We start from the raw sequence: 11,943 nt of genomic DNA on the forward strand, positions 1-11,943 counted from the left end.
CCTCAGCACTTAGCTGATTACGAAACTTGAATGAGCAACTTGTGATTCGTTACTTTAGTTATTCCAGCGTTTTCCCCTTTCATGGTCAACGCTCTAGTGGGGGAGTAGTGTGGCGTTTTGTACCTTTATTTTACCTCCATTATAACACTACGTATTTCATCAATTGCATAATCGTTTTTTGTTTAAATACGAAAAACTAAAAAAACGCGCACTTGTACAATTTCACAGAATACAAGCGTGGTCACATGCTTCGACTCTCTCTTCTGATTTCGCTCGCGCTTGCAGCGGTCATTCGCGAGTCTCATGTACTAACTCTGGTACCAAAACATTTCAGACACCTTCGGAATCTATTATATGTGGGAACTGTTCAGAAGAAGACCTCTGGACCAACATAATTGGATTATTGTTTATTCGCTGACCTGGTCCAACGACCATCTATCTTAAAGGGAACAATTGTTAGTGAATCTGTTCCATCTGATCTCTTTATTTTTATATGCCCAACCTAGCGCAATCATTTTTATTTCTTTGCCACACACTCCTGGGAAACTAACTTATTGGGTAGCCAGACCTCAAGGTAAACTGAATGAAGTAGTAGGCACAAACAAACGCCAGTTCATGTGCGCGCACTGAACAGAAAAGTGGATCGAGGTTACGAAAAGAGGCAAAAGAAACGTGAGGAATTTCAAGTGTCTAAGTGATGGACGATACACCGCCCAACAAATACTCCACGTTGAATTAGCGGACGCACTTGTTTCTGCACTCTATCTACGCTCTGCTCCATTCTGGGGTATCCCATCATTCACCGACACGAATGGGCCGATCCCACCAATGTCACCAGGATTAGAGGGCTAGTAATCTCCCTTTGGTAAACATACTCTCCCAATATCATTTAAGAACACCGCCCGCCGTTTCAACATGCAGGGTTCTCATCAAGCCATATAGGCTCTCCTCACGGTTATCCACTACCTCCAGATGGTATTTTTAAAGAGTCATATCTTCACCACAGACCAGAACCAGGTCTATTTGCTCTGAGCTACCTAATACACGCCTGTAACGTGGGCGGATATCATTTTTCAGCGACACCAGAGTACGTCAGCAAAATAATTGAATATTTTCCAACCAAAATCACTGCACAATTCAGCTTTCAAATTATCTAGACGTTTTCTAGTTGCTTGAAAGTTATCAGATGGGTAGAGTGTTTTCCTCTATTGGTAGTGGTTGCTGGCAGTGTTAAGTACCCGTACCACATAAGTCTCCGCCAATAACCATGCCTTTTGGTCTTCCAAAAAGAGACTAGTATTCGATGCTGAAGTTTTTGAGAATTACTAACCACATGACCGCTGCAAGTGCTCCCGGATGCACCCGGTTATACAGTGACGGGCCACGTTTTGCTTTGTCCATTTCCAGTCATACCAAGAAGTATCCAACCGAGTAAGGTCTCAAAGGCAAATGGCTTTTTAACCCCCCAGGCGGTGATCGAATATACAGTGCAGTTCGGATACGTAACACCCGATAATAAACCCTAACTCGAGTTCAGTCAGTTCTTCGAGGGCATTTTCATAAGGTGCAGCCACGTGTTACCCATTTCTTTGCCAGATAGGACAGCTCCACTGGGCGAGCTGTCAACGAAGAATGTCCACTCAATATCTATCGACAGACTTTCCTACACTGATACAAGCCTGATGACATTAACTTTGAACGTGCATTCCATGGAGCCATCACGTACTCCAGTGGCTATAGAAGTGGGTGACACCCCGACCCCGTTTTTTGCCATAAGGTCCTCTCTCACTAACGTTATTTTGGACTCAGAATCTAAAAATGCGTACGTTGTTGCCTTTCCTGCAGGAGTCTCAAGCTTAACAGGACGCAGAGACCTTTAGTTAAGGCACAAAACTCCTCCAACTGTGGGGTTGTCGCCGCAATCAATGATCCGTGAAACACCACTGTTCGCATAAAAAACTGACTTGCACTTTCTAGCCACGTGGCAGCCTTTTTAGTTAACAATACATGGATTATGCTCCCATATGCACCTCCACCTACCAGGGACTTACATAAATAGAGAGCATTGGCAGCCGAAAATTAGGTTTGGCTGTGAAAATAATGAGGATAGCCTTGGAATATAGTCTGTGTTTAGCTTTACTTTGTTTAGAAAACTTGAAAAACCGTCCAGTCTGCGAGCTTGGCTGGTGGAAATGAACGCCAACTGAGGGTGCCCTATGTCCCCTCCTCAAGCCAGTCGTCCAAACCGACTTCACGCAAACACGAAGTGCGTGTCCACAAACTCTGTGAAGTATTTGAACGTTAGGCTTTGACCATTCATCGATATTCCACCTACCGCATTAGCACGTTGTGCCGAAATTGTGAGGAAAGAGAACGCACTATTGTTTCAATGATGGAAACAAGTGCGAATTTTATATGTAGCGCATCTGTATCTGCGCAATCTCACAACTTCGCATTTTTATACACAAGTTCGATAGAGATTTGGTAGTTCCAATACTCCGTCATGTCAGTCGAGATAGGCTTTTAAGCAGAATCTCCTGAGCCTTGGAATATGCTGTCTCCAGGCGGAAAGGTCAGGCATTCTTCGCTGCTGCCTTTGCATCGCCTTAAAAATAGTGTGCCAAACACAAGAGCCCGTGACCGGCATCCTACACCTTGTGCTCAGTATAATTCACCAATCGGTGTATAGAATGTAAATATTGATTTGGATTACCGTCAAAGTGTGACAGTTCTATCTTAGGTGTTCCAAGGTGGCAGTCACTTGAGTGATATAACTAGTGAAGTAGTAAGCACAAACAAACTCCATCTCATACGCACGCGGAAAACGTGAGTGCATCAGATGTCACACACAGGGACAGAAAAAAGTTGTAAGTTTCAAGTGGCAAAGCAATGGACAACAGAGATGCGCGTACCCTAGTTACGAGCGCGACCAATGACATTGCTCCTACTTAGTTTCTTTTCTGTTTTGACAAAATTTTCTGTTTTACTTTCTATGTGGATATCTGAGGCTTCTGCTGGGTTGCTGCATGGATCTGCGTAGTAATATGGGCTGAAGACCACGGCATTATCTGTATCATCCTGCCAAATTGCCGTGATGCAACTGTTATTTGAGGGCCACCGCAGTATTTCTTTATATTTTTCTGTCACTTGTATACCCAGCAAAACTTACTCCGCAAACGGTAGTCATACCATTGTTGCTTCTCTCTAAATGTGGTCTTTGCTCTATTCCCGGCGTTGTTTTCTTATACGGAAAAGGGCTTACCCCAACGCAACCTCCTCAATGATGTTCTGTCTCCCACTGACTTTTCGCACACATGATCTTGGAATGCCCGATTGTACTGTCAAGGCGCTCGGCAATTAAACACTGCTAGATTTTTTGTTAGCCTTATCATGGCGTTGTTGCTTTATTCAGTGCTTTGGAGCGCAACTGTGTGCGATATTTTGCTGTCTAGGTAAACAGTTTGATACGTAATCTCCCACTTCCAAAACTTTCATCCATATATAAATGTTCACTAGTCTCAGAGGTTTTCCGGCCAACTCATGTAAAACCCAGTTTACTCGAAATATTCACTCCCAAATTATGCCGCTTGTACAGCTGCTACCTAATCTACAGGATTATTGTAAGCTTGAATTTGTTGTGGGTATATATCTGAACACATCGTAACCGGGGCGCTGCAGCTTTGTGGATAAAGCCCGAAACGTCAGCGTGTTTTGTGTGTGTCAACGTAATATGCCATCAAATGCGATGAAGCGTTTGACCTGATGAGGCCCCAGAATAAACCAGCTTCGCGAGTTTACACCTCCCGTACGTCCATCCAAAAGCCAGCTTATCAAGTATTATCCGTGAGGAAGCCTGCCTTGAGGAGCTTACGATGTGCAGTGTTTGCGTTTTGCGAGGCCACGGTCAAACAATCGCATACTTCTTTTCTCTAGGCGCTGTTACCCATCCCATCATTGTGAACAAAACAGCCCTTATGAGTTTACTTTACCAATCCGCAGAAGTTTTATGCCTTTTTCTCTGGACGCTGTTGAGCGTTCCAAAATTATTTGCATACTTTTATCCCGCGCTGTGCAATGCCTCCGTTTTCCGACGCTTGTGATCAAATAAGTGTGAGTGGAAGGGGCCTCGTTGAACAAGCCTATCGGTGCTTGCTTGGCTAGAACAGTTCGCGCGGCCTCGTCAAGGTGGATACTGCAGTTACAGATGTCCATCCGAACTTCTGGTTTGGGAGAGATGTTGATTCATGTTGACAAACCCGCCAAAACCAGCCCACACATTTCGGGTTTTTGCACCAGTCGTGGGAAGCTAGCCGGGATATGTATGCTTTTCATCAGGGTTATGACGATACGTTCTATTTTGATGACTCCTGTACGCCTGTGCCGCAACTGCGCAACTCCCCCGATACTTCAGTGAAATTCCATCAACCAAGAAGGCAGCAATGTGCTGTTGGACTAGTTACAGGTTTTGAATGTGAAACCAGATGGGAGTCCTTAGGTTCACTCTGCCAGCCTTATCGTCTAGCTACGCGGATACCCCATCAAGAACAATAGGACAACACCTGAGACACGAACCACCAGTCAGTGTGTCGTCAAACGATGATATTTGAGCAACGGAAAATCATCTGACTCTTAGGAAACCGAGTGACTGCTAGAACTAAGCGGCTACTGGGTAATCATGAGGGTTCATCCGTGTTCAAAATTTGTCACCCGGCTTTGGGTTAGAAAGTGTCTTCAGATACAGAAGCGGTTAACAAGTTAGAAGTTGGAATTACCTGTCCCAACAGTGATTACGGAAAGCCATGGGCGGATGAGGAGATAGGATATGAATGTTTTTTCAACTGTTTTGAACCCACGGAATACTTGATTCCAAGTATCGATTCCGAAATTGGCTTCCAGTCCCCTAAATCTCCATAATGTTAGGGGTTAAAACTATTTATTCTGTTTAAACTGCCGAATTTTCTAAAGACTTTGACATGGACTGTCATGAGGTCTTTGATTTACTGGATCCAGAATAAAACACGAATCGGGTAAACTGGCCTTGCACAGTTTGTTTAAACCACCTATTTAAATCAAAGTTACCCTGACCAACCAGACCGTGCGAATTTGATTGGCATGTCGTTTTTCGGTCTCACTTTGCTTGGCTACCAGAACACAATCAAAGAGTATTTACGGACAGATGATAAGCCTAAGGCTGAAGTGAAACTTCCTTTGATACCAGTTGATCAAACGTCACGATATACTGGGCACAAAAACTCCTATAACGAAATGAGAAGACTGAGTATTCTGAATACAAGACCAATATTGGGTAGTGCAAGGGCTTCAAACAGGTTATGTATTATTACTTAGGACCCAGGGAAGTATACAGGATACCACTTACCACATCGCAGGAATACGGTTTCTTTATTGACATGCCCGGGAATAAATGGGAACGTCGACCGTCGAAGAACAAATAAAAATACAATGCGCGGGAAACGTACAGTAACTTTTTTCGATCAAAAGAAGTTACTGGTCGTGTGTAATGTTATCGTCATTTGGCAAGCCCCACACAGAACAGTTCCAAAAAAGTATTTCGCTGAAAATCATCAGTTACAGTAGTGAAGCTTGGAAGAAAACTGTGATTACAGCCAGGATTTCTTTTGATTCACATTATGAAATGTATCACATCAACATGCAAAATAAATGAGTTCCGCATTTTGAATGCTCATCAAGGTGTAGCTGCATGCCTGTTGGCATCTGAGGTTTGGGTTCAGGCTTAATTTGAGCGAGCAGACGGCGGCAGTGTCCGTTTAGGCGTCTCCGATCACCCGCTGAAAATCATCACATTTGCAGTTATTCAAGAGGGTTGGTCTCTTTTTCTTCTCGTATGTATCGGGTTTTCAAGAGGCTCCAGATTAATCTGGAAAATCTTCCAAAGATCCCGTGCGCTTAGTAAAATGTTCAAAGCGACATCCAACAAACGTGCCTAGTCCTTATTCGTCGTTCACCAGTATAGTAAATCAAAATACTTACCGGAAATGGCGTGATTATTCACTGGGAGTAAGCAACAGTTGAACATAGGCAAGGTACGACGATCTTGGCTCACTGACAATAATTCCAGATAAGCATGTTCAAACCACAGTTGTATTTGTTTGTCTGAAAACACACTGATAATAATGATGACGATTCGAGGTATGTAGCATATGGATGAAGAACAACCTCAGGTAGTAATGCTGGATGTTTTCTGCCAGCAAAGTACCTGCTGCACAACCACATCATCGTTTCCTCATCATCATTATCATCCATGGCTATAAAACCGTATAGTTTGCGTACAGTAGTTACAGCTGACATAAATCATCTGACACCAGATGAACTCCATAAATGAAAGTGCCGGATTGTTTCGGACATTTGTTTGCTGTACCTGCTTTGGGTATTGTTACCGTGCAAATCTTCGCAAATATGGTTTTGGGCGAGTGTACAGTCATCAGTCCGTCTGACGCCTATATTTCCTCGGTTCATCGAAATATACTTTCTAGGAGTTAAATGAGTTCCTAAGCAGACATGTGGGCATGGTTAAAGAGAGTGTGATGAGTGTTTTAATCCTGTGTAACTTCTGGATACATTCTGGTTTTTTATTTCTAGAAGACTCAGATTTAAGCAGATGTCTGCTTTTACTCTCAACAGAACATTCCAAAAGTATTGAGAATGCTTCAAGGGCAATTTTTATATCTTAAAAATGGCTCTTATAAGACTTACTTTCGGAACAAAAGTTTATACTTCTTATTCGTTCAGTGGAATTTGGAAGTTGCTTGTCTCAATATCACTCTGTTTAAAGACAGACGTTTGGGAAATTTAGGAAAATGTATTTAAGGATGTTTTGCTTGCAATCAATCTTTCAGCGGACAATTTTGGGAAGATAATCTGAGGCACTGCTGTATGTTATTTTACGCCAAAACCTCATTTTTACCAAAATTATCACAAAATGTTGCAGCCTCCTATATGTTTAAAAGGCTAATGATACGATGTTATTAGTGCCAAATAGCACTGAAATTTAAGTTGAATATTTTTGGCCAAAGGGCGCCTTACCCATTCTCAGTAAATTTGGTCAATATGTAAATTTTACCACTTTTGGGTCGCTCACGTTCTATGCAAGCTTACAACCTTACGCAGCATCATAATCAACGCTCCGAGTTCGCGTAGTGATGGCTACTTATCTAGGTCATACCGAGAGACCGTCTAGCGGTTTGAATGCGCACGTCTTTCTTTCTGTGCTCCATTTGTGTATTTAAATTTTCTGTCGCTATGGCCTGAGGTTCGTCAATTTTCTTCCTCGGTTCTATTTGAGAAGACTCGATGAGGGGGGTGACTTTTATATGAGAGATAAGTATTTTTTCAAGCTTTTCCCCACAGTATATTGGCTGAGTTACAAGACTTCCTTCATCGTCTTAAATTCGACCGATAGACTGAGGACAAGCTAAACACAAGATCACCAAGACTCTTAGTTATTCCCTTGGTCTAGTTAGGCTGTGGCTGAAAAAAATATCAAGAGCGAGTTTGTCCGCTGCGCCAACCATGGTAGATTTGAGCCATGGTGAGGGACCACATAGCCGTTACGCTTTCCGCTGTGCAACTGAGCTACTTCCATTGGTGATAGTGAATCACCATCGCAGATTAATTCAAATTTTATTTCCTTCATTTTTGTCAGTCATGTTACTGACTCTTGCTGAGCCCATTCTTGAATCACGACTGCTTGACAAAAATTGAGGTCATGGACGAGTCTAAGCGTTGGACTCCACTACTTCCCACTGCGTCGTAAAGTAACTCACTACCTTTTTGGAATTCAGCCTCTTTTGCCACAAGGTGGTACTAGATGCACGGCACTTGTTTCTCTAGCCAACAGAATGAACTAAAACCAATCGATAATTCTGTATAACGATAGCTTGACGTTACGGTATTTTAGATTCTCAGTCTGGTGGGCAACGGTAATCTTAAACAAGACTAACACGGGATCCTGCTTGTTGGCACGCGCTGATGCACTTGTTGCGTTTGCTGTGACTAAAGCTCGCGCCACTTCTTTTAATATCAGCCAAACGTTGGATTCACTTTTTGTTCGCAACTAGCCCAGCGCTGCTTTGTGTCTTTTGTTTGATAGATAGTGTCCAAGAGGCTGTTAGTACAGGTTTACCTGAAGTGTCAGTCGTTTGCACAGTTGAAATCTTCATTTGCTAAGGTGCGCAGTTAAAGCTTTTGAAGATAAAATCTTGGAATAAATTAGTATTTAAGTTTCATCCCCCATGTTGGCTGCACAGAGAAGAAAGGATGTTCTGTGCATAAGAGTTTTGGCTCTTACGTGGAGCCCCAGATTTTTGACACCGAACCCTAGACAATGGTGAATTAATAATATTCACTGATGAGTTGCTTCATAACCATACCGAATAAAAGAGGGAAACCCTAGACTTTTTAGTTTACTAAGTTTCCTTTTGATTTGCATGGCTTTTGCCATGGCAAAAAGCAGGTAATCCCAAAGGTGGAAATGGGATCACTACACCCACTTGCATTACATGGTATGGTAAAATGAAGGATAATATCGGATCATCTACGCACTTAGGTGCATGCATTTTCGAATTCGTTCTCATCAATAAAGAATTCTCTAACGCTTCCGAAATGTGATGAGACCATATTTGGGTGAAGATATTTGTTCAGCTACAGTGGTCTATCTATCAGCAGGTATTGAGCTGCATGTCTTGCTTCTAAGAATTCCTCATAACACTTACAGTTTGAGATATGGTTTTAACCTTTCTAGTTTATATGAACCCGTTGTTATGAATTTTTTGTGTGTTATTGTAAGATGCCGACAGACTGTGCTGCTTAACGATTGGCTTGTGAGTGGTGGCATGGCCTTCATGCAACTAAGTCGAGTACTCAATTTACTCGTTCACTTGGGAATTTTTACGCTCTAGGCACAATTTTGCCTTAATTTTAGCGTAAGCTAACGTTAAAGGGGCGCCATAACCTAAATTTTGATGTCCGAGTTCTAGAAAAAAATCCGGCGTTCCCTAGTACACTTAAAAACTATTGTCTACCCACCCAGCGGACACAAGTAATAAAGGACAGTCGCTGAATCATGTCAAAGGAGTTTGATTACCAATCGCTGGATTTATTGCTTGGTAACGTTTTGCTTCTGAAACAAAAACCTTCAGGCCAGGTGAATAAGTTACCAAATTGATCAAGCTTTAAGGCAGTCGGAGAGTCAACCGATAAGATCTCTTACAACTGGCCGACCAGCAATTATTGAACCCTCATGGGAACTTATAACGTTCAAGATTTAAGCCTGCTTCAGGTTTAACTTACTTTGCGTTACTGTTGTTACTTAGCAACACATGAGAAAATGCTTACATGGACTGTCGTTATACTTATAGCTGTGCCAGATTGGCGATAAAAGATATAGTTTTACTTGATAACTGCAGTTTTCTTATAAAAAGGGAACAAAGCATTTATAATCAAAAGAAGTATGCTTTGAAATCACACATTCTTTCGAAAAATGGCACTGGCGTTGACGTACAATGTACACATTAAGCAACCACTTGTGAGTTGTTTTGGTATGATGCGAAAACTAGCCAAAAACTGACATCGGCACTGCTTGATGTAGATAACCCAGACATCTCCGTGATAAAAATTAGGGTGCATTTCCACGACTCCCATGAGGAACTATTCTTCAGAAACCAGAGAAATAGTAGTAACAGGTTGGTAAGTCAATGTGAGGTTGGTTTGTTTAGAATAACCCAAACACTGGGCTTGCACTTGGATAGGCTCCTTCATCTGATGACTCTGAGCTTCATAGCTACACACCTTATAGTAGAAAACCAATGCGGTAAACTCATTGCCAAAATACCACCCCTAAGAGATGCAGTGGATCAAACAAAGTCGCTCTTGATTAGTTCGTTGTGACTTGCTTTAAGTGTGTCTTGCTCAGAAGAGCAGCACAACACCAATGACTTGTAAAATATTTCTGCTTGCATGACATTTGTGGCCGCATTCAACCATCTTCTCCTGGAAGCCTATCCTCCAAGAACAAAGAAACAAAACTTTTCAATTAGGAGTTTGGCTGATTCGTGGAAAACATCACAGCTGATTGGCATGTGCATTTGTTTATATTTACAAGTCCATTGCAAAGCTAATCGGTTGGTGTTGACACTCCTGCCGACTTTTAGTTGGACTTAGTGACAATTGCTTCTAAAATGACTTTGGTACTAAAATAGCCTGTAATAAATGGACAACATTATTCGCCAGCAAGTGTCAGTTGTTTTACGAAACAATTGATAAAAGAACTCGAAATAACCAGATATTTGTCGTCAGTCGACTCCTTTTCATAGAGGAATTGCTCTGTATCTATTATTGAGATTCTTTCAGATGATCTTATAATTGCTCGTTTACATTTACGGAGATGGTTGTCAGTGTTGAACACTGTGCATATTTATCCTCTAGAGTTATATAACTAAAAGATTAGAGTGCGCTGCACATCTACCGCTTTATCCATAAACAAGTTAGGGTACATCACTTTACAACAACGAGCCATTTAAAGAAATTAGATCCGAAAAAAACAGAAGTTTTGATAGCGTAGTGAAGAATCAGTGCCAACATTGATATTGCTGTCTTTGATGATGATGATAATGATAGTAAGTGTACGATAGGTCTTATTTCGTCACTCGCCCCACGGAAAACACCATCTCTCAAGGAGACAGCTCGATGGGCACAGACTCATAGAGTACCAGTAAAAGGAAGAAGGCCTTCGCTACGAATTTATTAGAGAATGCCAGCTGACCAGTCACAGACCATTGGACGGGGAAGAAAAACTCTCATTTGCATCTTATTTACAAAAACTGGACATCCATCTCCTAATGAAAGCGTGTTGTTAAATTTTCCCGGATATTCATTGACCCCAATCATTCATTGCTAAAATTCAAGCAAATGTTACAAAGCGACTCCACAAATTAAGCAACAAATCTCCCCTTTTCAAGAGGCGCAAGGCGGATTTTCGAAAAAAATCTACTACTCGCATGCCTCCCCATCAGTAGTATCACCGTTACACCAGTAATGGTTAGCAACCATATGGAAGATTAGAATATAGGATTTATCCGTCAACAGCCTCCAGTGGTTATTAATGCACGGTAAAGATCGGAGGCAGGAATAAGAACCATACTATCGATTTGGCACATAAATGATTGATCATAAACGCAAACTATATCCCATGCGGCTACAACGCATGCATGCTTCGCAGCTGCGCCCTCGAAAGAAAGGGGTTTCTCAAGATAGAGGGTTCTTCTGTTGCAACCTGAGAGAAACTCTGATAGAAGTAGAACGGAAACAGCTTTGGCTCTCCGCAGTAACAATTTCAGTCTCAATAGTAGATGATAGATATCAATGGAAACTCATCTCTTTATTATCGAGGTTAATGAAACATTCCCATTCTAACAAAGAAAAAGAAAGGTTGGTCGAATACGTTGGTTTGGTTATTCTCCTTCTGGCAGGAAGAGTTCGTTCGTAGGATTCAAATTGATGAAGTTAAACTATCTACAGTAAGCAGACATGTAGGTCGAAGACCAATCGTGAAAGTCTGGGCAAGGGTCATATGTCGGATAGCTAATTTTCTGACCTGACGTGGGCTATCGTCATACAAGAAGTCAGCGCTGAGGCAGTTCAGCTGGAGGAAAAATTCGGATGTAAGCTGTAAGACTGAACTAATCTCAGCAGTCTCAAAGCTGAGCAACCTAACCGCTAGCACTGGTTCTGTGGTACATGGTGTATCATTAGAAACGCTGTTTTTTATGTACGACGTGTGCCACGTTGACCAGGTGGGCTAAAATAGAATCCTGAGTTTTGCTTTTACCTCGAACATCATGCCACTTAAGGCCATCTGCCTAGGCAGGCGCTCGACATAAGTGAAACGAAACGCGCATTTAAGTTCAC

The sequence above is a fragment of the Opisthorchis viverrini genome, assembly GCF_000715545.1.
Source record: "Opisthorchis viverrini unplaced genomic scaffold opera_v5_147, whole genome shotgun sequence".
NCBI classification, from domain to species: Eukaryota; Metazoa; Platyhelminthes; class Trematoda; order Opisthorchiida; family Opisthorchiidae; genus Opisthorchis; species Opisthorchis viverrini.